This window comes from Apteryx mantelli, chromosome 2 (assembly GCF_036417845.1).
Source record: "Apteryx mantelli isolate bAptMan1 chromosome 2, bAptMan1.hap1, whole genome shotgun sequence".
In the NCBI taxonomy this organism is placed as follows: Eukaryota; Metazoa; Chordata; class Aves; order Apterygiformes; family Apterygidae; genus Apteryx; species Apteryx mantelli.
The window spans coordinates 79,664,312-79,691,431 of NC_089979.1; the positions used below are offsets into that span (position 1 = coordinate 79,664,312).

At 42.7% G+C, this 27,120-nt stretch overlaps 1 protein-coding gene across 6 annotated transcripts in view; it reads left to right on the top strand.

Moving 5' to 3' along the window:
- Positions 1-271: 271 nt before the first annotated feature.
- RNF152 (ring finger protein 152) overlaps positions 272-27,120 on the top strand; it is a 47,469-nt gene continuing 20,620 nt past the window's right edge. For 2 of the 6 annotated variants that reach the window (XM_013940732.2, XM_013940724.2), the window contains exon 1: positions 621-916. The gene's annotated coding sequence lies outside the window, so the exon portion shown is untranslated. Of the gene's footprint in view, positions 340-620; positions 917-23,861; positions 23,965-25,910; positions 26,205-27,120 lie in introns of those variants that run through there. The other 4 variants (XM_067290968.1, XR_001292280.2, XM_067290969.1 and 1 more) reach the window with 4 other exon arrangements.

The window sequence follows — 27,120 nt, forward strand, 5'->3', positions numbered from 1 at the left end:
CAGCTCCCCCGGTACCCGGGGCGAGCGGGACAGAGCGAAGGCAGTGTCCCCGGCCGCGGTCGTCCCGGGCTGGCCACGGGGCTCCCGAGCGGCCGCCCGGGCTCCGGGGCCGCCGTCCCTGCGCAGCGGCACTGCGGCGCGGGCAGCGTGGGAAAGCCGCGCTCGCAGCCGCCGCCGTCCCGGGCGGCAGCGGCGCCTCCGCCCGCCCCCTGCCCGCCGGCGGCCGCCCCGCCTCGGGCCCGCAGCCCCGCGCTGCCTCCCGCCGCGGCTAATCGCGGCGGTAATAACAGTAATACTGCAAACAGCCATTGCTAATAATAAGAGGCAGATGTTTGCAAGGTCAGTGATCCGCGCGTTTGCGATACCGCCTTCTCCCTCCGGCCTCGCGGAGTTCCCTTGCGCCGAGCCTCTAGAGGGGCTTCTTTTTTCTTTTCTTTTCCTTTTTTTTTTTTTTAATTTATTTTTTGCTTTCGCGCTTGCAGGCCCCCCCTCGCGGGCCTGGCAGCGGGGCCAGCTCGGGAGCCCTGCGGGGGGCGCGGCGCGGGGGCGGCGCAGCGGGCGCGGCGCGGAGCAGCGCGGCTGGTGCGCGGGAACGTAGGCAAGCGCCGGCGGAGCAGGGGAGAGGCGAGTGCGGCTGCCGGCTATTTGTGCAGCGTCCGTGGCGGGGGCGGCTCCAGGAGCGTGTCGCCCCCTTTCACACCTCCCGCTCCTGCATCGGGGCTGGGGGGAGCTGTGGATTTCGTAACCCGCTGCTGCGTCTCCCTGCCCCGGCTGCGCGCAATTCACTGCAGGCGGAACAAAGCTCGGGCGCAGTTGTGCTTCCCGGCTGTCGCCTCCTGCCTGCAGACCGCTGAGCGCTTCCCCCCTTGGTACCATCATGCCGAAAGCGAGAAACGAGACGCAGTGAGCGATTCAGGTAACCCACCGAAACGTGCTCGATGTTGGTAACTCTCAGTTTGGTCTCTGGAGGGTTGCAGTGCACAAAGATTACTTTGAAATCTGGCTGGGTTATATCTGCAGTCACATCAACATTGTTTTAAGTGGAGTGTGCTTATCCGTGTAGTTCCTTAAAGTAAATCCAGGTAACTTGTAGACTGGGTGGATTTTTTTTTTGTTTTGATTTTTTTTTTCTTCTTTATGCTGGCAGTTACAGGAGAAGATATCCAGTAACTCTGATAGCATCATGTAACGCTAGACATCTTGCTAGGCTTTTAGAAAATATTTTATTTTATTTTTTTAAATAGACAAGAGGAGGGAAATAAACTGCTCTATGTAGGTATATTCCAGCTCTGCAGAGTGACAGAACTGTGAGTTTGTTGTAGCTTTAGATGCTGCCTGCTAGCTAGGGTTGCGCTGCAAAAATATGTGATTTACAAACGTTACCAACATCTACCATGCTTTGTTTCAGCATGCCGTCTGGTGGAGTGACTTTGGAAGCAGTTCTGTGTTTGCCTCTTTTAAAATGTGGATATGATTAAGATGTGTGCACTAAGTTGTTAGTTGGGGAAGCATTAAGGGTGTGTGTATGTGTAATATATGTATGAAAGAAAAAGAACAAAGAAAACAGGCTTTTGATAACGTCCCATTAATTCAGCTATAAATACTGTAATTCCTCAGTTCTTGTTTACTCAGTAAAACTCTTTTCCTCCTCACAGATACGGGCCATGATTTGTTTGTTTTTTATACTCCCTTTTGTAGAGCTCTTCTTCTGATACAGATTTCCTCAGGTTTTGGTTCTGAGTGAGGCTGCTGGAAAATATTTGTAACCTTCTAACTTCTGCTGCATATGAAGGTCTTCTTTTTAGCCTTTTTGTATCCAGGCTGAGGTCACAGGCCCTTTAGAAATGCCCATTGAGTCTGAACTAATGCAGAACTCATGGGATAATAATAGTAATTTAGATTAAAAAAAGACCTTCCGAAAACGCTATTCTTGGCCATGTAACAATGTGTGATTGGCTTTGAGCTTCTTAATTGAATGAAAGGTAAAATGTAAAAAAGAATCATGGCTGAGGACTACAGAGTTAGAACAATCTTGTGCTGTTGCTGTCTGTGGCACTGGCGTGTCGTCAGCACAGGCTTCTGTGGAAAATTCCCTGCGTGCTCACGCTTTTGTTGGCAATACAGTTAAAAAGCCCAAATCGCTGGTTCAAACCTGTAATGTCTGTCTGTCAGGTTTTGGACAGCTTGCCAGGTATGAAAAGACAAAGGAAAAAGACATTTGTTTTCTGCTTCTTGTCTGGGGGGAAAATTGGTTGGGCCACACCTGATCAAAGTTTTGTGTGTGTGTTATGAAGTCTCCTTGGAAGCACTGGCCAGTGCTGTGGAGTATCCAGATAAAAAAGGCCAGTAGGACAATAAGTATTCAGCCTTAATGTAGTGTGTTTAAATTATACACGTGAATGCAATAACTCGAAGGAGCCGCTCATCCTGAGTTACTGTGACTTAGCAGAGTGCTCAGGGAACTGGCAGATAGAGCCCTCTGGGCACTGGTCTTGATCTTGCGACTGACTCACTTGGGCATCCCGCTCTGCCAAAATCCCTGTGTGTTTTTTCTCCATGCCTGTTTCTGCTTCCAGTTCTGGCTTCTCACCTTGACCCTCTGATGAAGTGGAACAAGAGCTCCATCAGCTGCAGTCTGATGGAGGCTTCATCACAGTTTTAACTTTAGTCTCACCTGTTGTCCCAGTGAAATCAGAGGGCTACACACAAGCAAGCACTTGTGCAAGGGCTTTAAGGTCAAGGCTTCTTATTATAAGCTTTCTACAATGTGAACTGCACTTCTTTTTTACTTGTATAGTGCTTAGAACAAATGCCATATTGTGTTCGGGTTCAGTGTGAAAGAACTGACCTTACTTGGGGACCAATACCTACAAAAACATGAGCAGTGGTGCTTCTCTGCTGGAGTTTTCTGGAGAATTAGTTTTCACTTGGGATCTGAAGTCTTGCTGGAAGCTGGTGATATTTAGACTCTTAAATTCTCCAGTCATCTTTTCCAGTGGAGCTTAGTTTCCTAAGTCACTGAAATATTTTTCAGAATATGACCCCAGTCAGTTGGTACCTGGAGGATATGGGTCTAAAGTGATCCACATGGCCTAGATGATGCCCTGATCAGTTGATGTGACTCTATCAAATGCCTGGGAGCTCCTGGGTGATTTGTGTTTCTGACCATATGGCTGTTGACTTTGGGCTCTAATGTTAGGGCATTGACCTTTTAAAATGGTGGTTTTATATTGCCTTGGGATCTAGTGTTAGGGAGCTGGCCTTTTAAAATGTTGGTTTTATATTGCCTTCTGTATATCTATATTTATTTGTCAGCCAGTTCTGCAGCTCTTCTATGCATCAAGTAGCAGTTATTCAGGCAAGTAGTTCCACTGTCTTGAGTGTGGTTATTCAGCTGAGTAAATGATGTGCGATCTGAGTAAAAGGTGGTAGATTTGGGGCATGAGTGCTCTCTTTTTGTGGAAAATGTAGGGAATGAATTCCAAAAACCTGGGATCTTAGCATGCCTTAAATTCTGTCCTGTTCTTATGCTTTGCCTCTAGCTACTGGGTGGGCTGGAAGTGAGATTTGAACCTGGTCTTTTCCTCCCCTTTACAGTATGTGGGTGTTCTAGAGAAATTCCACAGCTGTTCTTGAGTCTGTCCAGAGTTGCCTGCTTGCTTTGCTGATGCTATTTTCTACACAAATAGCTTTGCTGCTGCTGTGCTGGGTTCTGTGGAGGGAGCAGAGAAGCCCTTGGAACTAATGCAGCTCTGTAGTGCAGTCTATCAGAATAAACAGTGTTAGACGAAAACCTTCCAGCTCTCATGTGTGCAAGTTAATTGTGCAAAATCTCCCTGAGTCCTGAGCAGGCAATGGTTTTGCCCCCCTTCTTTCAGCATTTCGTGTTCTCACTGCAGCACAGTTGACCCCTGTTTCAAAGGCACCTGCTTGCTGCACGTCACTGAAAGCCAGTGGTAGCCATCCTATGGACTGAAAACCCCACTGGATGACTTGGGGTCGGGCCCGAATCATCCCAGGGGAGGTGGGCAGAAATCTTGACCTTTCCCTCTCCTGGCCGAACACCTCTTTGGGAATTAATTCAGTCGTGTTTCCTCTGAGGCCCTGTCAGTGAAGTAAGGGCGATGAGGCCAGCTGGCACAGCATGGGGTGAGGCTCCATAAATCCTGACCAGGAAGCAGCAGAGGAGAGAGAAGCTGAAATCTCTGGGATGAGATCAGCTTCATGCCTGGAACTTCTGAGGAGCTGACAGAAATGAAAATGATTGCGAAGGAGACAGGAGCCCTAGCAGCTTCAACGGTTAAAGTTGAGTAATAGTCCCTCAGCCCTGACAAGCCACTTCACCCCTTTCAGATGCAAAAGACTTTACCATCTCTCTTTCTTCCTGCTGCAAAAATTACCCCTTCCAAGTAACCTTAAAATGTAAATGATTTTGTAATTTGCCCCTTACTGCTCCAGATGCATAAAATCTGGAAAGTTACAGAGCAGACTGCAATATATGCTGTGCAGCTCAGATGCTTGATTAGGCAAGAGTGTGTTAAGGCCCTGTTTCCTGGGATGTAACAGAACGTGGAATTGTCACTAGTCAAATGGACCATAGTGTGTTTTTTGTTGTTGTTGTTGTTGTTGTTGTTTTGTTTTTTTAAACCTAGTTTCCTGAGGAAATGAGTTCTGTCTGTCTCCTGCCCTTTACGTTTGGCCAATTTCAATCAGATTTGACCAACGGGTGGCAGTCTTGAAGATCATTAATTTCCCATGTTTTTTTCTTTAGATTAGTGGCTGGATAGATGGGAAATCTTGAAGTAGTCCTGCTTTTAAAGAAAAGGCTTTAGGCATTATTTGTTCTGCCTGATAGCAGTTGACTGGCTGGTCATCACATGGGTAGTGCTTGAACATCCAGCACATATCCCTGGACAAGTCACAAGGTGCGTGTGGTCTCCAGCATAGTGGTTGGTGTGAAAACAACTGGTAGCAGCTGCAGTTGCTGTGATGGAGGGGCAGGAGGGTAGATGTAGATGACCTGCATCTGTAGCAGACTAGGTCTGTTTGTTATGCTTCTTACAACACAGCTACTCTTATTTTTAAAGCTAAACCAACTTGAGATTTAGGAAGGATGGCAGGCTGACAGTCATAGCTTGGAGCCTGCTTCTCTTGACCTCCAGGACACCTTGGGCCTCAACGGAGGTGAGAATTGGAACAAAAAGGAATGTGCAGTGTGGGTGGGACTTATGCAGAGGTTTGTGTGTTCACAAACACACATGCGCAATGGCAGTGTGATTATTTGGGTGATCACACACCTTCCCTGTTGAATTCAACGATAGTTTGAGTGTGCTGAAAAGATGAGATTCAGTGCTGTACATTTCTCTCAAAATATAATCTGTGAGAGAATACAGTCTTAAATGCTCACACAGCCCCTTCCCCAGAGTTATGGTAGGCCAGGTGTGCTTCAGCTGATGCAATGCTGTGAGATTTCAGCCACACATTTCTGCATGGCTAAGAGCCCCAGTGTAGATGTGGCTATTCTGATATAGGTATCTTGGGAATCTGGTGAAAACAAGGAAAAGCAGTCCCACCCTGATCGAGGTTGTGCCTGTTCTGGAAGGATTTTCAGTACACCTGTGCTGAGCATAGTGGGCAAATCTTTCATAGACCTAGGGTAAGTAAAAAGTGAGGCATCTGTTCAGACAGAGGCATAAGAAACAGGGATGTCAAGGTGTCATGAGCAAATACACATATTTTGTCAGCCCATGCATGTTATGCTACCCTCTCTGTTGTTGCTGATCTTGAGAGACTATCTGTCTACCTGTTGTCCTCAGGCACAGTGTGGCATTTTCAGAGCTCTTCAGTGTCAGTCTCTAGTGTCAAAATAGTAAGCATCACCCTGGAGGGCCGAGCTGAATCTCAAACACCCATGTGTCACTTGTCACTCCTCTTAAGACAGCTTATGAAGCAACTAAGAACAAATACATCTGTCAAGGTGATATGAAGGGAGAAACTGTGTGGTTGGTCCCCCATCACGGGACAGAGCATGTGGCACACTAAGCTGTGCAAACAGGGTAAAGGGGGCTGTTGTTCCCTCCTTGCCTTTGCAAAATCTGCCCATTAGCGACTGGGTTGGAGACCTCTGGAAGTAAAAGCATGAGTAAAAGAACCAAGTTCTTGGGCAGAAGTTGTGCTACCCTTATTTTCTGGGTCTTGAGCGAAGTCAGGGTAGCTTGATTCACACTGACTGTTGGGATGCCTATGTTAGAGCCATGGCACTTACTAAAGGAGAATTTTGCTTTCCTTGCTTTCCTTCCCACATGTACCAGCCACTACCACTGGTAGTGCAGCTCGGTAGATTACTGTGATCATTAGGAACAGCCTCTTGGGCTCAGACCAGACATCCCATGCAGTTCGTTCCTCTGATAGTGCCGTACATGGGAGCTTCAGAGAAAGGTGTGAGAAATGCTGAAAAAGGCAGTTTTGGAGTAACGTGCTTAGAGAGCACCAATTCCTTACCCCTCCCTGGCAGAGGTGGCTCTGTTACCAGAGACAGAAAGACTCCTTCTGAACTCCAGGTTTAGTAAAAGGAACAGAACATTGCTGCAGTAATGTTCCTGCCTGCTTTTGCTAGCCGTATATGGCTAACACGATACAGCTAGCACTATGCATTTAATGCTGGTAGTACCATGTTGCTCTATTATGTTTTAAAAGAAACTGAGTGACTTGCATGCCAAAAGCCAAAGTGCTGTCATCAAGACAGACTTTTCTGCAATGGAGCTTTTATGAAATATGTGAACTGGAGAGAGATGGTGTGGTCAGAGTGCTTGGGACACTCTGCAGGCTCTGACTGGCTGAACCTGAGGGACTTGATAGCTCCAGATTTTGCAGGCTGTACTCTTCGATATTGGGGAAAGATGGAAGTGAAACTTGCACTGTTAGGAACAAGAGAATGTGTAAAGCTTGTGACAGTAGCTGCCAGCAGCTGTTAAACAAGGTAAAAGTACTGCTTAAAAAAAGACAGGGGAGGGGTTACAAATGGGGGCATACAAAGACCAATAGACTTTTACACTTAAAAAAACCAACAACAAGAAAAAAACACCTATACAGTGCCATCAGGCACAGTGCCTCTTGCCAGCTAATATCTGCAAATAAAACAAGTCAGGTTGTTGCTGTTGCAGCTGCTTTCCGTCATGAAGTAGGGTGAGCCAGACTTGTCTGACTCTGAGAAACATGTTGGCAATTTGTCTGAAGTCCACGGCGCACAGGGCAATTTACTTAAAAAAAACCCAATATAACAATTATCATTCAGAATGAACACATACAACTGTAACATTTGCTTGCAGTTGTATTTTCTATGACACACTCTTAGAAGTTGCTTGTTGGCTGCATTTACCAGCAAACACAGGCTGGAGGTGATTGGCTTCATCCCTGACCTGCAGTTAACAGCAATATTATACTTAAACAAGTTTTAATGTGGGAGGTAGGAGGGATTCAGCAGCTTGGCCTGCCAGTTGGGTTATCTGGGGTCCAGGCCTTGGGAGCTTTCATTCTGACCTTGGGCAAAGCTCGTTGATGGCTCTGTGCCTTTGCTTTTAAAATCTGATCCGTTATAACTCATTTCAGAGTAATTAATATCAGTCTTGGTTTCCTCATCTGAAACAACCCCAAATTCCCCAAATGTTTGTACATGAAATTGAAGCTCAAATATAAAATCTCCCTCTCTCCTCCCTCTGATAAAGGTGGAAGAAAAAGAGAATCATTCATAGCCATCTGCTGGAGACATCAATCACACTGGGAGCAGAGTCTGCCAGTTGTTCCACACATTATTAATGATGAAAAGATATAAACATATGAGCTCATAATTATGTTGCATTTAAATTACTTACAAAATAATGACATTAGGAGAACAATGAGGTTACAAAGTCAAGCGGACAAAAGCAAGGAAGTGCCAGAACTAACGTTGCATAGCTCCCCTTTGCATCTGCATTATGATACAATCTTTAATTCTATAATTGCATCATTTTTTCCCTTTCACAGAGTACCTCTTTCAGTGGATAGATAATTACCGCATTATTCATTTTCTCTTCCCCATTTACTTTCTGTGAGTGCCTCCACATCTATTTATTTTACACCCCACCCAAACCTTGAACTGAGCAGTGGTGTTAGTTCCTTCCCAGGGGCTTTGCAAATGGGGAAGTTCTTATTCTTGCAACATCTCAGATGCGGTACTGTATTCATTTTCATAGCTGAGGAATGGAGGCAAAGAGCAAATGCAACTCACTGTTGAAATTCTTTCAGTTTTGGCTACCTAAAAGAGATACTTAGGGATGATTTTATTTTTCACTTGCCTCAGAATACCCAGCATGATATAGCAGCTCATATTGAAAGCACAGGGACAACTGACCTGAGCTGTAAGTCTCAGCACTGCTGCAGGTTAGCCCTGGATGTTCTGGATTTACAGAGAGTGGGGACTGCACCATTAGGGGTCATCTGAGGAAAAACTGGTTTCAGTGATTGCTGAACATCTTACAAAGACTGAAGCAAAGAGAGAGGGAACTCCGTTCTGCAGGTGGCACGTCCAACTTCCTTAAGGGATGTGGTTGTCTTTTTTTTTTTCTTTTTTTTTTTTTTCTTTCTGCATTGCCTCATTCACTGTTCATCTTTCTGATCTCTGCTGAATGAGGTGGCAGGGTCTGAGACAACCTGTCTCATTCCCAAAGCAATTGATTTCCGTGGCACAAAGGATTTGTGATCGTTGAGTTAGAGACAGAATCAGTGTGGATGCATAGGGGAGCTGGATGAATGTTGTTCAGGCAGTCTTCATTATCGTACTTCTTTAATTTTGAGTACTCCCATTTGCAGTCTTTTTATTAGAAATTAAACATAGCTGGGTTTTAATGTAATTTTCTAACTATACAAATGGAAGAGGAGGGAGATGAATACAAATCAGTCCTGTCACATGAAACTGTAGTGATTTGGGTCATCCCTGGCTTTAGACCTTTGAGCTGCACCATGAATTTCTACCCCAAGAGCTAACAGCCTGGCTAGTAGCAGTAGTAGGCTGTGGTTGCCAGAGTAGTTGCCAGAGCAGGGTGACATGCTCGGCAAGTTGTCATCAGCTTTGGTAGGGAGTTTCACAGCCTGGAGCCAGCGTGGTGGGAGACTGGGGAACTTCAGGTCCTCATCCAGGGTGGGGAGGGCAGTGCTCTCTGATGGGTCCCGATACATCTGCGACTTGCTGGTGTTGGTGCTGTTCTCTCCATTGCAGGCAAGTTTCTCATTCCCTTAAGCTCACCCTTTGCAGTTCTGAATCCATTCCCTCTGTTCCTTTGCACCTCTAACAATACCACCTGCTTCTTCCCTGGCTTTCTGGTACCTTCGCTCTAACCTATGCCCTTCTGTTCGTACTGCCAGCACCACCTATAAATTTTCAGAGGTACCAGATCTAGATATCCTGTTAGCGCTGTGTGGAATCTTGATCCCAGTTTAGATCTAAAAGTTTTGCATGTTCAAACTGAGGATAAAGGCCAGCCCAGCATCTTTGAATTAAGCATCTTTGGTGGTCATCTTCCTTACTTTTAGTTGAGAGCCTTTATTGTGTGCATCCTCTGAGATGCAACGGGTAAATGGCTGCTTTAGACCAACTCTATAAAAATGATTTACACCTAAAGAATATGCTGCGTTCTGCCCTGTTTTTCAATGTTTCTTTTTGTGCTTGATCCCACTTATCTTGTTCTACAATTAAGCCTAGGTGGACATGCCATTTTAGGGGGCTGAATGTGAGATTTAAATTACATAAGTTCATAGAAAAGTGAGGCAGACTGGACACTCATGTTCTTTTGGGTTTTGGGGGTGAATTAAAACATTATAGTTGCTATCAAGGGTATGCAGGTTCTAGAGACTGGGCTTCCCACTGAAATGCAAATTAGTGCAATTCTGCTGTTTCCTGGAGAAATAATGTGTGTAGTTCCAAGCAAACATTCAGATGCTCTCTGCCTGCATTTCAATTTTCTGACCAATTTACAGTGAGTTTCTTCCTAAAGCCCCATTTGCCTAAAGGAGGGGAGGGGAAGGAAAGTTAGTACTAGCCCCACACTACAGTAAGAGGGAAGGGGACAGAGATTTCTGATTATGCTCAAATAAGCATAACAGTTGGCTTTCTTTAAATGCTTTGTACCTTTTTGTTTCATTAAAACACGTAAGGAAAAGTGGATGATACGAGCTAGAGAAAATACAGTTGCCAACAAAACCTGATTTTGGAACAGACCAGACTGACCTGCAACAAAACAATCGGCATGAAAATGATTTTAAACTCAGACTTGTGTTCTCGGGAATTTGTGATGTAAATTAGGGCCTTGATGGATATAAATCATGTCAAATTAGAATAATAAAATCATGACAGAACAAAGTGTCTTAATGTTTTGGATGACTCAACAAATTGTACACCTTTATAAAATAAATAATAAGCCAGATACTAAAAACTTGCATCAACCAGTTCTCACTGCATTATCGCCTTGTATGAATAAGTCCAAGGGCTAGTACTACTGAACTCCATGTATTTGAAAAGGAGAGAGTTATCAAGAGGAACATGGGACTGGTTTTCAGCTCTGGTTTGTAGGTGCTTGAGGGGCCAAGAACATCGTCTAATGGGTCTGTGAAGGATAACTGGGAAAAATGAATTGTATCAATATAGAGATCTATGTATTTTTCAGGGGACAAAAAAAAGGTTCTGTGAAACAAAAAAAGATTGTGTATTGCTGACCTAGTCATCTCTAGCTGGGAAGCCAGCAGTGAGACTGTGTACCTAGGATTTGGGCTGAGTTTGGATAGGGGTTGTGTTTTGGCTTCAGTTAATCTCTGATACAGACTTTTTCTGTATGGTCTATGTGTGTGTTTTTCTTTTGAGGTAAACTTATTTAGGCAGATCTTCAGGCACTGTAAGCTGCCATAGTGCCCAAGGGACAGAATCCGCTCCTTGGTGGGGTGGCCCCAGTGCTGCCCCCAGCACTGCACTGGCATCTCTTCATCTTCAGTGCTGCCTCCCCCTCTCTTTTTCCTCTCAGCATCTGTGGTTGGATGCTGAAAGGCAGGGACAGGACTTAGAAAATGCTGGCTCAGCAGAAGAGGTGGAGAGCCAGCTGATGCCAGTATTAATATTCTTTCAAAACTGGTGGATGAGATGATTATAAAATTGCAGAGGGAAGTGAAACTTAACAGAATTCATGTTTTAATTGTATTCTGGATTTTTTTCAGTACCTAGCTTCTAAGGTGCAGGACAGATTGAGCATTTTTTTAGGGATGTTGATGTAGACTGTACAATGTATTGTTAAAAAAACAAACAAACAAAAACCTCAGGCCAGTCTCTTTTCTACACTTTGCTCTTTGCTCTCAGTCTTGTTCAGTTGCACTGTGTGGTAGTATGCTGTGTGTAGACAGTAAATCAGATTTAAAATTCTATCCTAATGCAGCTAGAGGAAAGAGGAATATATCACAAGCAGCTCCAGCTTTACCCATGGTGTTAAAATGCCCAAGCCTGCAAGGTCTACCTGGGTTTGGACTTTGAATTTCTACTGTATGCCCTTCATCTCTGCTGAGAGAACTGAGGATGTCGGAGCTATTAGTCTTCCAGTGATAACTTGAGTTCTTGCATCCTCCTCTCTGCGTGCCAGCCATCTAGCACTCGCACCTGCTTGCCTCTAACCTAGAGAACTTATTCAGCTGACAAGCCCCTGGCTCAGTCTGTGAGTAGCACTTCTAAATTGATAGCCTGCCTTGCAATGGAAGCTTTTTGGCACTTCAGTTTATACCTTTTTCTTTTTTGCTTGTTGTTACTCTTATCGCTACGAGGAAGAATCCCTTCCTGACTGCAGGGGGTGCCTGCACCGCATGCCAGGCGCAGGTATGCATCACTCCGGAGCAGGGATGGAGGCAGCACATACTCCTGCATCATTTCCCTGCATGTCAGATTGGGGCTGCTGTTGCCTCCCTTGAGTTCATCAATCTTCTGCCCCAGTTGGGCCCATTTGTGGGCTGTTGATAAGCCTGTGGCAGCCATCACTGATGGCACTAGTACAGCTCCCTTTGATTTGTGGGCCTGTCTTGAACTCTGCAGTGTGCACAATCCTGAGCTGTAGTGTCAAGGTCCTGTAAGTATGCAGTGAAGTGTACTTTTAGCTTTTAGGCTCTTTATGAGATAGCAGTTCTTTTTTTTTTTTTCTTTCTTTCTTTCTTTTCCTTTTTTTTATAGCCTTCCCAAATGGCATTGAATAATTTTGGTAGGCTGGCTAGCATGACAAAAGTATCATTGTGTCTTACTTCGTGGAGCCCTAATAGCCAGTGTGCCAATGTTTTGCTCTAGGCAGAAGAAGTATATTTGGGTGGTCTAAACAGAAAAGTGGAAGGCTGTAATACCAGGAAAATAATGATCATCATTACCAATGTTGCTGAACTGGAGGCAGTAGATAACTAATTTCTGATGCATTTTATTTTGAAAATATGGTCCACATATTTGTGTCTTGCATAAAGTTTTCTAATGAACAGGAGTTTTGCTGGAGTATACTTCATTTATAACTAGACCAAAACCTTCTCCATTCAAATTTGATTTTCTTCAAGCTTTAACAAAAACAATATTTTCTTAGTAGTAATTTTTCCTAGCCCTTTTTACCTCTTGGGCTGAAAACTTTCCTGTGTAATCTCCTCAGCCCAAACATGATTTGCCCTAACTTCACTTATTTTTAAAAAGCACATGTGTAGGTGTTTTGGTTAAGAGGAGGAACCATCAGTTTTTTCTCTTGCCTCTTTCTGCCTTCTCCCAAGTCAAAAGTTGAGAAGGAGACACCTTTCAAGATATTCCTGTTTAGGAGTGGTCTCTCAGTTAAAGTCCCACTCTTACAAAGTGCTGACATCTTCTGCAATGTGCCTTTTGCTCCCCTCAGCTGCAGGTGGAGTTGCATAGGAGGTATGCTCTGGTGCATGGAGGACTGCTCTTTGTTTCTGAAAGTGAGTAATTTTGGGTGGAGACACTCTTCTCTCTAAGTGTGTTAGAGTGCCCGTTTTCAAGCTTAGTGCCCTCTACCTCTCTCAGTTTTTTGGAAGGACTTCTGGGGTCTGACCAAGATGTAATAAGCTCCCCCTTTTCCCCCTGCTTATCTCCCTGGGGCAGCCGCTTATAATCCAAGTGGTGAGAATAGATTGTGTCTCCCTATATAATTTTAGTTCTTCTTTCTGCGTTTCCTGTTCTAATGTTGGTTGGTTGTTTTAATGTCTTCAAGCTAGAATTAGGGAAAATAATACACTGAAGAAACCGACTGCTTTGAGAGGAAGAGTTTCTTATGGAGGAGTTTCTTATATTCTCAAAGCCGGTATATTCATGTTTAATAAAAATGGTTGCGTAATGTGATTGTGATCGGAGTTACAGAAGCTTCTAGCTGAATAAGTACCAAGTCCTGAAGGTGAGTGGCAGATTGCTGTGGCCTTCTGACATCCTAAATGATGAAAATCCTTGTGTTGTTTACTCTGAAAATATTCTCCCTCTCTCTACAGAGGTGTAATGTTTACACAAACACACACATGTTAAGATTTTGCAGTGCACTTGTGGTTGCTGTGCTTGGGGCACAGCTGGTAATGCTGATAGGAGGATTCCTATTATACAAATGCTTGCTGCTTAGAAAGTAAAAATTTGCTGATAGTGACATAAGTCCAACAATTATCCCATCAACTAAGAAAGGAAATGGTTGCGGTTGATCTATGCTAGGAAATGTGTACATGTATGGCAGCCATTCCTGCTTACAGCAGGATAAGGGATGGTGGAGTGTTCATGTTGTTACTTGAAATATTTAAATTCTTCAAGCTTAATTTCCTAATAATACTTTCTAAATATAATTATTTAAAAATAAACCTCATTATGCTGTTTTCCAGACACTTGGAAGCATGTTTTCTTAATTCCACCACAGTAGATCTGTTAACATCAGTGACTACAGCTACAAATTGCTTGTCCTCTTTTAGCTTGTCTTGGCTTTTGTGGGATCAAACAGGACTTTCCTTTTGTTTGCTACACCGGACTGTCTACCAGTTTTCCCATAACTTTTATGAGAACTGGCAATATGGAACTGATGTCAAGGGTAAGGGGCTAACCTAGATATAATTTATGTCTGATGTTTCTTTTTACCTTGGAAGACCTTGTGATCCAAACTTCACTAACACAGCAATAATAATGCTTCATGAAACACAACACTGTTTTCATCATTTGATCTCAAAGCACTCTTAAGAGAAGGTCAGATCATGATACCTGTCTGTAAAATGGGAAATTCAGAGAGTGAAAATCACACAAGAGCTCACATATGAGCTGTTATCGGGAAGCAGCAGGAGCGGGGTTGCTCCATGAGGGATGACGAGCAGGGAGCTGAGGGTGACCCCAGCATGGGCAGTGCCCTCACTGCCGGGTGCTGTCCCACAGGGTCCAATCATGATGGGCAGAGCTGGGGGTGGGTAATGGGAACCCTCAAGGGCCCCAGGCATGGTGAGGGGTGACCAGGTCCAGGGTCCATCCAGGGGGCCTAGTTGGGAGAGGCAGGAGACAGAGACAAGAGCCTGGGTTGGAGACGAGAACCGCGTCCATGTGGGAGAAGGGACTGGAGCCAGCACCCCTCAGCATCGTGGGGCAGGGACTGTTGGCCCCGGGCTGGACTGAAATGGGGGCCTGAGGCTGGGTGAGGTCCATGGGGTGGGCAGGGACTGGTGGGGCTGGAGGTGCCCCCAGGAACCTCACAGCCATGGAGCAAAACTAGGGATAGAAACTTTTTTTTTTTTTTTTTAAGTGCCAACCCAGGACTTTATTCATCGTGCTATGTTGCTTATTCAGCATTTATTTTTAGGAGGCCTGAAGGTACTTTGTTTTATCTGAACATCACCTCATCCATGAGCTCACTGCATTTGCAGTATCTGGCTGATTTTTGTTTGCTTAGCTAGGGACAGAAGGGCTTGGGAAGTGCTTGTGAGCTGTTATGGTAGCTGGCGATCTCTTAGGCTTAAAATACATGGCTGTATTCAGTAGACTGCTTTCAGCTGCCACAAAGCATGAAATACACGGTGTTATCACACTGAGCTTATTTCGGAGGCACATGGCAGCTTTTGCACATAGGGCTTTGCAATCTAAAGGCTCATTGTTTAAGTCTTAGAGATACTTGATGAGAGGCCAAGATGGTTATTTGCATTAGTGATGAGATGATTAGTAGACTGTTCATGTTTCTCATTAGAGACCTATGGAAGATTGTGATCAAACAGAAAAGATTTTTTGTGTGTAATTTATGAGACCTGCTGCTTAAACCTTCATTAATACTCTCATTTATTATCTTCAAAACTGGCAATGGGGAAGGAAAACTGGAAAATGCCAATTGTATTGTGCACTGTCAAATAGAAACAAAGACGGCTATTGCATCAGGGTAATTTCACTTCCCATAGAGGCTCAGGTGCTCCTGAATGCTCGTGTCAGTGTTGATCAGTGCGGTACTACAGAGCCAGTGTGCTGGGAAACAGTAGAGGGATCTGATTTTCATATCTGAATATATCCTCTGAACATCTAGTCAGAGCTGATGATTTGTAAATGGTATCTTTATTTTTACAGGTGAAATCGAAGGGTCAAGCTCTTTGGTCCAAACCTGTTTGTTCTTGCTATTTGTCACACGTTCAGTTGAATGAATTATTTCAAACGGAAAATGGCTTTTCCAAAACCAAAGAACTTTTACAAAAAAATTTTTAATTCACTTTTTTTTTAAATTTAAAAGCAAAATGTAAAAAGACCCCTCTTGTCTGCTCCCTTCTCTCACTCCTCTTTCTTCTTCTAAGTTTCTCTCAATGGTAAAATGAGAACAGTGGAAGGCTGAAGAAAAAGTTTTGTGTGTATGTTCATATACATATTTATGGAGGGAAAATGAAATAATAAGAAAAAAGAATGCTTTTGGCTTACCAGGAAACTGTCAGAGAGAACCAGCAATTTGTGAAAATTTATTTTTATGGAAAAAGGCACTTTTTTAGCAACTTAAAATAGCTTTGTAAGTTATTCTGTCATGTAGCCTGGTGGTATATAAATGTAGGCTTCATTCTCCACTTTCTTGCCTTAACTTACTCTTTTCTACCCACAGCACAGCTGTATTGGTTTAAACCTACTCTAGGGTATTGGATAGCCATGGCCAATTATTCTTCTAAAGCCAAATGTTCACTTTTTTTAAATACCAGATAGTACCACAGGTGGTAGCGACTCATAGCTCTGTATTGTGCCGTGCACCTCTTTGAGTGATTTGCCTGCTGCATAGCTGTCCCTGGGTCACAGTTTGGGAGTCTCTTTTCTTCATTGCTTTAATGTCGCACAGGTCTGAGCAAAAGCCAAGCACAGCTTTTGAAGGATCTGAAGTCACTGGTGTGATATACTAGATACTCTTGAGATGTAGCAGGTTCCCCCTTTCGCAAATCAAACGGGGTTGCATGCAGTAGCTTTAGCTGGGCATGGCTTGCTTATGCAGTGGAGAGGACACTGGAAAATGCGTGCAAGCATTTAGGTCCGTGAAACCCCCTTTGAATATTTCAGTAATGCCAAACACAACAGAAAAGCTGGACTTCTGTGTTAAATAAATGCACCTTTCCCAAGAGAGAAAATCCCTGACAGTGCTTATAAAAGCTATCGGGAAATTGTGGAGTAAATAACTACATCTATGACCACACTAACATTTATTTTCTGTTCTTGCTGCTTCTCTGATTTTGATATTGAGGTGCAGGGAAGAAGCACAAAAGGGGTGAGAGGAGGGAACAGTTAGTTTGTTAAGGTTTTTGTTTGTTGTACTTCTTTAATGCATCTTTCTTGTCTGCCTCTGATTCCTGGCAGTGTTTTATGGCCTCCTCTCTGCAGGACACTGGTGATAAAAAGTGATCCAAACCAGTGAATCCCATCAGTACCCTCCACTGAGAACTCCCTGCGTGCGGATAAACCTGCAAGCCAGCGTACTGAAAGCCCTGACCTGCGTGAAGGGAACAGTGCGTTCAATCAGCTCTTACTCTTTTCTCTCATGCTGGTGAACATAGGAGGCAACTGTTTAAAGCAGCGGAGTGGTGCTATTGTAAAAACAACAAAAAAAGTTCAATCCTCATTAAAAGAAGTAATGTAAATGATTACAAAAAAGGATTAAGCACTACTCTTCTTCCTCAGGAAACTCCTACTTGCATAGTTGGCCTTATTTTAATAACTTTTTAAAGTTATTGAAGATTAGCTTCATCTGAAAAGAGTACTATAACTTGGTGTCAGTGCACCTGGGAAGTGTGAATTATTCTCTTGTGTCAGGATATATGTGTTTAGAGCTTAAGGGAATACTCTTGAAGTGAAAACTGGAAGCATTTAAGCATTACTTAAGGAGGAAAACATCTTAGGCCACTGAAGGACTGCAGAAATCATAAGCAGAAGAAATACAAGTTGCAGTTCTTCAGTGCTACATAGAAGGAAACTACTAAATGTGTTTGGTAAACTACTAAATGTGTTTGGTAAACTAACAAATATTTGTGAACTGTATTCTATTACTACTTTTATACTATATATTACTATATTACTACTTTTATACTATTCTATTACTACTTTTATAGATTTCTCCATGTCATTGGCTCTTGTTCTGAGGTAGATTGCTGGCACCCTTTGCATCTAAAAAGCTAGAAGAAACTACTTTGTGGGAGTAGCAATTTCAGGAGATTGCTTGGAATCTTAAACTTGTTTATTAGGTTTCTTTGAATTACTGGGTGATGTATTTGGTACCTGATTTTTTTTCAGTACATAATGTAAATAAATTTGATCAGACAAGTGCTCGTATACTTTCCCTCAGTCCTTTGGCTGGGTTTCTCTAGCCTGTGAAAGCACAAAACTCCAGGTAGCATTGGCAAGTTCTCTTCCTGTGAATGCCCTTCCTGTGAAAAGCTGGTGTGGAATAGCAAAAGGATAGACTAGTAGGTGTGCTGCACTTCCCAAATCTGTACAGGTCTGCGTGCCGTTTTGAAAACATGTGCATGTGATGCAGTCAGCCTGGCATCATAGGTCAAGAGTCTTTTTTACTATGCCCCAGTCGCAACTGTCTGGCCTGCTTATGAACCTCACACCACTAGAGGAAGGTAAATGTAGCATCTACCCACCCTTGCCTATTCCAAAAGGGTGCTTGGTATCTGGGAGACATAGACGTTGCCTTGCAACCCTTCCTCTCCCCAGGAAGCTGGTGCAAGTCAGAAAGAAACAGGGTCTTAAAATCACTGTTGTCTTCCTAAGTGTTCAGAGTGCTGTGAATGTTCAGAAGCAATGAAAGCAGATGGCCATGTGCCCAGTGCAAGAAATGATTAACTCCACTGCATTTATTTTTATAGTGAAATTACATTTTCGCATCTCCACGAGGGATACTTTACCAGGATACTAACCTAGCAAAGCATTTCTTTTTGTGGACATAGTGATTTTGGCACAGATGTGATAAAACCACCTACTCTCTTGATGAAAACACACTGAGCTGGTAAAACTGCAATTTTGCAAGTATAACTGAATCCTCTTTAAGGAGACTTGGCAATGCAGCTGTAGTGGTTTGAGGTCATATTTCTTCACGCTCCGGGTTGACACTGCTGTGCAGGAAAAGGTATGTCAGACAGGCATAGCTTTAGCCAAGTTAAATGATGGTGTTTTTAGAGCCAAACATAGGATTGATAACTACCTGGAGCATTATTTGATGGAAATGTGATTTCACTTTTAGTGATTCAGTAGTGTGAAGATTTGAGACTTGTGAGTCATGTTTTCAAACGTGTTTTAACAGGACTTTCAAAGTTATGGGTACATTTTATTGCATTGAACTTTATATGCATGTACAAGCTTGTGAGAACTAAAGCTGTTTGTGCTTGTGAATTGGACAGTTAGTTGCTTTGCCACCTGCAATTTGTGTTTGCATGCAAAATAATTTGCATTAGCAGTAGAACATTTCATGTGCATATAGCACATGTTATAACAAATCTTCATGCAAATGAAGTAGACCTAGGAAATATAACTAGAGGCCACTTAGGAAAGACTGGCTCTTTGCTGGAGGTCACCAGACTGTGTCTTGTCTTAAAAACAGAAGAAGGGGAGGGGAAAAGAAAAAAACAAAAACCAACCAAACAAAGAAACAAAAAAACAAAAGAGGGTGGGGGTTACCTGGTTGTTAGGATCCAGTCTACTTTAATCAGTGCAGTGCAATGTTGATGTCAGAGAATTATGCGGGACTCTGTTTCAATGGGTTTCTAAAATGACTCAGTATAAGAAATGACAATGAGGTCATGTGGATTTTTTTTTTTTTTTTTTTTAAAGGACCTGTTGTACTAATTAGGGTATGTTATGCGGCTTAGTATTAGTTAAGCATGCCCGGAGTTACTGGTAAGAGTTCAACCTTTAATTTTGCGCTGGAAGCAATTTCCCTTCAAGTTTCGGAGATGTACAGCAGTTGTCATTAAAGATTGTAACATATTAAACCCCAAAGCGCTGTATAAATAATGGGGGAAGAAAGTAGCTGCAGAAAGCAAGAAGGAGAATTAATTGCATAATGGGGGACATACTGAACTAGTGGACTGTTTAATACTCGGTGTCACAGTGAGAAGATACGTCATATCAGTGTTTAGTATGTACTTATGTTAAGTCTGTTCATGTGCATATAATATATATAAATTAGTGGCTTCCGTGATTACATATAATGGCTTGTTATGTAATTGTTTGAACAAGGCAACAAAGAAAGTAATACTTCCAGACCCTAATTCTTTTGCTATCGCAAACAGAAGTTCCTCCCACTCCACCTTCAGGCACTCCAAACTGCTCACATTCTTTTTTTTTAATCTTTGTTTGCCCTCACTTCCTGCTGCTTCTCTCTCCATCGCCACTCAATTTCCTTTTGTTTCTGCCTTGGCCTCCAGCTCCTGTAGTGAGTCTGGTGTCTTTTCTTGTGCTGCTTTCTGTATCCTATCTGCTCTCCCTAATCTTCAGTAACACAGTCCTTCCCTTACAGATGTAAATCAGACAGACTGTTTTTCTCTTAATTTCTGTGGCTTAAAAAAAAATCTTTTTAAAACATCTTTGTTCAGTGTTAGTCTTCAGATACTGTAAAGCATGGATGGAAACCTTAGAAAAGATTATTGCTACAGTGGAGATAAGTTAAAACTCTTTATCCATAAAAATCTCACCAGAATTTACATGGCTGAAAAAATCTTCGTCCCCTGATCTATAATTCCAATGAGGTAACTTTAACGAAGTTCAGACTCAAGGTTTTATATCTTAGAAAGTTTGTTTCCACTAAAGCCACACTGTTGGTTCTTTGACATCCTGATATGAAATTCAAGTCTCCAATTTCATCGAGAAATTGTGCCCATGGGAGAATTAGGCCGCAGCTCTGTCTCTACCAATACTAGGGTCTTTGTACTGCCAGATTGTGTGGCTATATGACCGCATTCAGGCTGAATTAGCCAGAACATGCAATGTAGTATTTTTACTGTTTTTTTTTGCTGATTGCGGGAGGAGAGGGGACTACCTGATTGTGTGCAGAGTCTGCTGGGCAAATGCATTTTACCAGTGAAATGAGCTTGAACTGATGTTGCGTGGCATGCCTGTGGCATTTCTGAATGGGTGAGGGGGGCTCAGGACCAGCTTTGCTTTTTTGTGACATGATGGCCTCACGCTGGCAAAAATTAAGGGGTGGCATTGGCAAATCCAGTTGTCTCAGCATCACATTTGGCCTAGTGTTCTTCTTCAATACAAGATTGGCTTGTTTTTCTGGGTGGTTTTTATCCAGACCAAATACACCCATCATCAGCGAGTGAGTGTAACATGCATGTCCTAGAGGACATATCCCATGAACATAACATACCCTGCTTATCAGTGTTTGCCATGAAGCTGTCAACTTTGAGTTCTTTCCATTTGAGCTGTGTCTGGTGTTGGCACAGTCTAAGCTAAACTTAAGCCGTTTGGATACCAGTTTAGCTCCCTTGTTATTCTTTGGGACTGTTCGTTCTTCCCAGTCCAGGCAAATGTCACTCTGTTCCCCCTCCCCAAAGGCTGTTGTAATCCATTTTTTTTTTTGTTGCAGGACTAACAACTCTGTGGCACCTCCAGTAATGCTTCATTGCCATGCAAAAGGAAGAAAGCACTTTGTCAGCAGCCTACTTCAGGCAGAGAAATTTGTATCAGTGAGAAGCATATGTAGAGAACGCCAATTACTCAGATCATCAATATTTATACAGCAGATAATAATCATCATGGACAAGATGAATATTGTCACAACAGCAGTAGCTGCTGTGGGGGGGGAATACAAAATATAATTGCTAGGTTTCTTTAAACAGGATAATTATTTACCTTCTAAGTGATTGGTGAAAACAGTTTAGGGGTTGAATTAAATGTTCAGTAGGGACTCACCTTCTAGATTCTAGAAATTAATAGAAGTGCCCCTCCTTTCTCTCTAGCCTTGTGTCCCACAGCGAAAACTGTCTGGGAAATCATCCTTTACATGCGGCTTTTGCTGAAGCCAGTGAAGGTGCGAGTCACTGAACAAAGCATCATAACCTCTCCCCCAAGCCCCCAACTAAGCAACTTGTTTTGAAAATGAGCATTTTGTACGTCATCTATGGACAGGCACATGTTTGTGGATGAGACAGAGACACGGCTGCACATGCTTTGTTTTTAAACAATGTCATCCAGCACCCAGTAAAGGCAGCCTGCCTTTGGGTGGCCGTTTTACCAGAGCTTTGTAGCAGCAATGCCTTGGCTTCCCTGCTGCGTGCTGAAGCCGCTGCCATTGCCTGGGCCATGCCGGGCTGCATGGCAGCCCGGGAGAGTGGCTCCCCTTCCTGGCTCCCCTTCCCGGCTCCCCTTCCCAGCTCAGCCAGGCGGAGGGAAAGTCTGGGTGGTGGCTTCCTGTTTGCCTAGGAAATGCAATTCTGATTTCTATAGAGAGAACAGTTCCTTCCACCCACCCTTTTTAACCTTTTTATGGCAGCGTGATTATTCAAAGGATGCACCTTCAGTGACAAAAAACTCTGCTAGGTTGCTATGTTTTTAAAAAAGCATTAAACCTAAAACTACCTGCATGTGAGCCATTTGCAACAGATAATTTACTTGTTGAATCTTTTTTCTCCTGCTTATGAAGTACATTGTATTTATTGACACTTCAAATCTGACTATTTGAGCCTTTGAACCCTGCCCCCCCCCCCCAAAAATCTTTAAATTCATTGGGAACAGTACACTTTAGTGTGCCGTACTTGATATTGAGAATTTGAGCTCTGTTGGGTTGGTTGTCATTTGTAAGATAAATCACACAGCTTGAAGTTTTTGAAACACTGAAGTGATTCAAGCACATTTTCAACAGAGTAGATCCACAAAAGACCTTAAGTACTGCGGTATCAAACATCCAGGTGCCTTGTCCTGTGGGATACAGATAATGAGGCTCCCTGTGCAATTCCAGGAGAAAAGTAGGCCCAAGAGTGGTGTTTGCAAAAGCCAAGATCCCAAAGACGAAGCCACATAATTTGCCTATAACAAGACAGGATCAAGAACAGGTCTTTTAAGTCTGCCCTTTCTGTTGCAGGGAAACAGGCGGAACAGCTCACTTGGTTTATTCCTGTCTGGAATTAGGTACCATTTTCTGAGATGTAAGCAGTGGTGGAGCTAGTGATTGCTCTCTGTGACTTAGGCCTGATACTTACCCTGAAGGAAGCTAGGATTGTGTTCCTTTCTTTGTCTGAGGGAATTTGATCATGGATCTTTCTCTTCGTAGGTAAACCCATTAGATAGCCTGGATTCCAGCCCTTCTGTAAATGAATTCTTAATATAAAATAATTAAACATTTGTTGGAGCAGGGGCAGGGACCGAGGTCTTTGCCTTCTGCTCATAGTTATTTTTCCTTTCTGACCTGAATATTGAATTATGTACTTCAAACTAGAATAGGTTCAGCCAGAGGGACTGGCAGAGCTCTGCTGAGCTACTGAAATTACTGGTACTTAAAGCATTCATCTTGGATATGGGAAAATAACATTATTATTTTGTCACATTCACCCTTAGTGAATGAATGTTTTCTTCTGCGGTGATTATACCCAGGTTCTTATGTGAGTTCACTGAATTTGTCTGTGGTACATGGTTTGGAAAAGTCTTGACCCCCGCTGCATGAAGATTAACTTGGACTGGATGCATGTCTGAAGCTAAATTGTTCAGTTTAGATTTTCCTGGTGCAGGTGAAACTGAGGCATCCAGGAATGGCAGTGTTAGTGTTTAAGATGATTGTCACGAGTGCATAGTTCTTACTGCAGATGCTTTCTAAATTAAAGATCACAGACCCAGTATTGTATCTGTGTCTTTCAACTTTTTCTTATGTAGTGTCCCCTAACTTTTTTACTCATGTGGTGTGATCTTTACACAGAACTTAAGCTTGCTGACAGATTTACTTAATTACCTTCCCCATATCCCGCTGAGGCAGTCACTGCATGAAGAGATCATTGCTGTTAAGATTGTTGCAGTATTATCTGCAAAGGTGTGTTAATCCAAGTGTTGATTGCTCCTGTTGGGGAACTCAGTGTCCAGTCAGGAAGGGCAGCAGGACAAATACCTTCCCAGATTCCTCTGGGCAAGGAAGACTGAGTTGAAGGGGGGATTGGTGCTGTTGAAGGGTGCAGTTGTGTTTTGCTTGAGGTCCTGCAAGTACTGGTCACCTCATGGAGAGATGGCTGCAATTTATAAGCCTGCCCCTTAAGTGAGAGAGCCAGCCCTGAGACAGACCCGTGCTTGACACTGATTGCTCCATCAGTTATATTGGAGCTCAAGATAGCTTGCTTTCTTTTTTTTTCTTTTTCTTTTTTTCTCTCAGAGTAAGGAGAAGAGAGCAAGGGACCATTGAAGAGAGCTGAGAGTCAGCACTACTGATATTCCAGATTACTGAATTGTGTTGAAAAAATGAGGTTTCTCATCAGGTGAGATTGTTTGTACATAATTCTCTGAATCTTCTTTTCATTATGGATAGTTGTACTGGGATCTGGAGATTATGAAAGGGATCATTTCTCTTCCCCTCCCCTCCTCCATTTAATAGGGTATTGTGGTTTGATTGTCTTGTCTCCTGTCTAAGCCCTGACCCATTTATATTATGATTCCATAACGAGATATGAACAATGAGAAGAAACGGGCTGCTTTACAGCATCCAGAACCCATGAGCCTCTCTAATTCTGCTCCTCTTCAATGCCAAGCACTGGAGCACCACTGTAAAGATGGTAGATCAAGATAATTCTGCTGTGCTGATGCAACCTAGCTAAAGCCTTTAGGGGTTTTGATGCGTCAGAATTTAGAGATTCTGTCCTATGTAGTAGTGTTCTTCTAAACTAGATGTGGGAAGAATTGTATGGCAAAGGATGAAGTCAGGGATATGTTGCTATATAGTTTAGGTATGCTCCTGAGCAGAGAAAAAACACCTTCTTTGCTTCTGAACTGTAAACAAGTGAAGCTGTTTGCCTCTTTAGTTGATTTTATAGCTGGTTTGAAAACTCATCCTGCATTTCGTTCTGGAAATCTTTTCTGCATCCCAATTTCGTCAAAGGATTCAGTGAGATTTTTTTGTTAGGTGTCATGGAGGGGAGAAAACAAGTCTCCTTTCACTGAAAAATCAGGATGAACAGTTAGGTTTAGGAATGCTAGCGCAATCTCCCATGGGAACTGTACTTAGTATACTTTGTTTTCCCATTCTTTCCTTGGGGCTTGGCTTTGTGGCTGACTAGCATCTCTTCTTTTCATGTTGAGTTGCTGTTGTGGTTACGGAAGATGTAATCTAGCTGGGAAATCCAATCTGTGTTGGTGAATGGGAACATGGGTCATCTTATATGTAAGTACCTCAAGCTAGTATGGGTAGCATTTCAAGACGCTAAAATTGGGCCACCAAATTTCCAGTTTTCAATAAAAAGGCAACACTTCCCTTAGCACAGGTGACATAACTGTGTAAGGTGTTCATTTGAAAACCCAAATTTCAATTGAAACACAGTTTTGATTAATTTTAAATCAACATCTTGGCTTAATTTGGCAAGAATAAAATACCAGGTTTTTAGGGGCTTGGCTTGCAGTAATTAAGCGAGTCGAGGGTATTGGAATTTGTTGTAAGGTCAGAGTACAGGAAGTAGGAGATGGTGATTTGATTTGTCTGAGGGACCTCTCTTGCTTGTCTGGAATAAATATTTCTGAAGTGGAGAATGGAACTAGACTGGGAAAGGAAATAGGCATAAAATTCACTTCAGACTTCAGATTTTACTTTTGAAATCAGATTAACTTGTTAAAATAGAAATCAACAGAAATATTGGGGTTGTATTGACTGAGGCAGACTGATTACGTAGTCAGACTGTTGGGGGAGGAAACATTGCAGTTTATGAAGTTCAAGTATGCCTAGAAATAAAAGCTCTTTAGTAACAGCAAATTGGTAAGAATTAGTGAAGTAATATTGCTCTCAAATTAGACTTTAATAAGCAATCAGCTATTTTTATGAAGACACCGTCGCTGCTGGTACAGTTGGCTAATTAGCAACCACCCTTCAGAAGAAACCTGACCTTCTCGGAAGTCTTCAGGTGTACAGAAGCTCAGGCTTTTTATTCTCTCAGTTTCACTGGGTCTTCTCTCTTTCTCTGCCTTTTTGTTTATGACCTCTTGGAAGCTGTCACTCTCTGTATTTGTGTGACTTCCACAGAAAACATAAGTAACAGCAGTTGAAAGGGAATTTTAAAATAGATCAGAAAATCTAGGGCATGTCAGGATGATTTTGAGGTGTTCTTAAAAAATCCAGCAGCTGCCGTTTTTGAGAGGTTTTGCTGAATATTTTGAGACTTAGCCTCCCTCTTTATCCAGTGGTCAGGAAGAGTGAAGCTTTCTTCTCTCTCTCAAACAGCATATCGCGTGCATTTACATTTGCAGCGAGTGGGACTGCGTGTGGATGACCTGTTCTTCACTGGAAGGATTTGTGGGGAAAATCTGGCTGAAATCCACTTGTGAAAACAATTATCATGAAAGAGGCTTCACCCAGCTCAATGAAACTGCTTCATGTAGGAATTACTGATGCAAAGAAATACTGGAAGGACTGGACCCAAGTTGTCTTTGAGGCTTCAGAGAAATGAGACTTTAAAGAAATTGTTTATCTATCTGCAAAGGCCACATGGTTATTTGTCATATATAAATTTCTAATTATTTTCATATGTAAAATAAACAAATTCATGCTATTATACTGGTGCTCCTGAACGTCCTTGCAAAAGGGCAGCAGATGCTGGTGGAAGGATTTTGATAAGGAAATGTGAATTTTAAGAGAATATTATGCTCATGGTCAAAAATAGTTTAGGGAAAAAACCTCACACTTTGATTTCCATCTCAGAGTCCTGATCTGCAGTCCTGGTATTCTCTCTTCTGATGCAGCCAGATCTGTGACACAAGAAGCTGTGAGGCTGTTTATGGTCTTACCTTGGTAATGAAGTTATTTAAACGAAATTTGCCGTTTTATGACATGTTTGCCTTCTTCCATATGTCCAGTCTTTTGGAATCAGCACAACCCAAAAATGAGTTGTGGTGTTTGGTGAAGGGCAATGGAAATATGTCTCCTCTACTACAGGAACCATTGGAGAATCCCGTTATAGTTCAGTTGGCTGGCATCATCAAGATTTCTGTGTTTTTCTTTCCTTCTCCCCCTGCCCCCAAGCCTGTGTGTCTATAATCATAAGATTCTGTGAGAACCCCAGATTGTTTTAAAAGACAAAACTTAAATTCTAAGCATCAAGATTGTGGAGAAAGGTTTCAAAACACGACTGCTGAAAAATCAGCAAGGGGATTCCCCCCACCCCACCTTTTAAAAAAAGCAAAAAAAAAAAATCCCCAAACCCAAAACATATTTTGAGGAATCTGACTCTTTTCCAATGCTTAGGATTACATTCCTGCGCTGCCACCTTTTCTGCTGGCTGAAATTCCTCTCTGTGGTCCATGGGAGAAATTCTTATCTTCTTACATTAATGGGTGGTTATGAAACAAGAACAAAAAAAATTGAAGATCATGTGCTGGCAATTTAATGAAATGATAAGAATCTACAACTTTGTCCTTTAAAAAGATGATAAAAC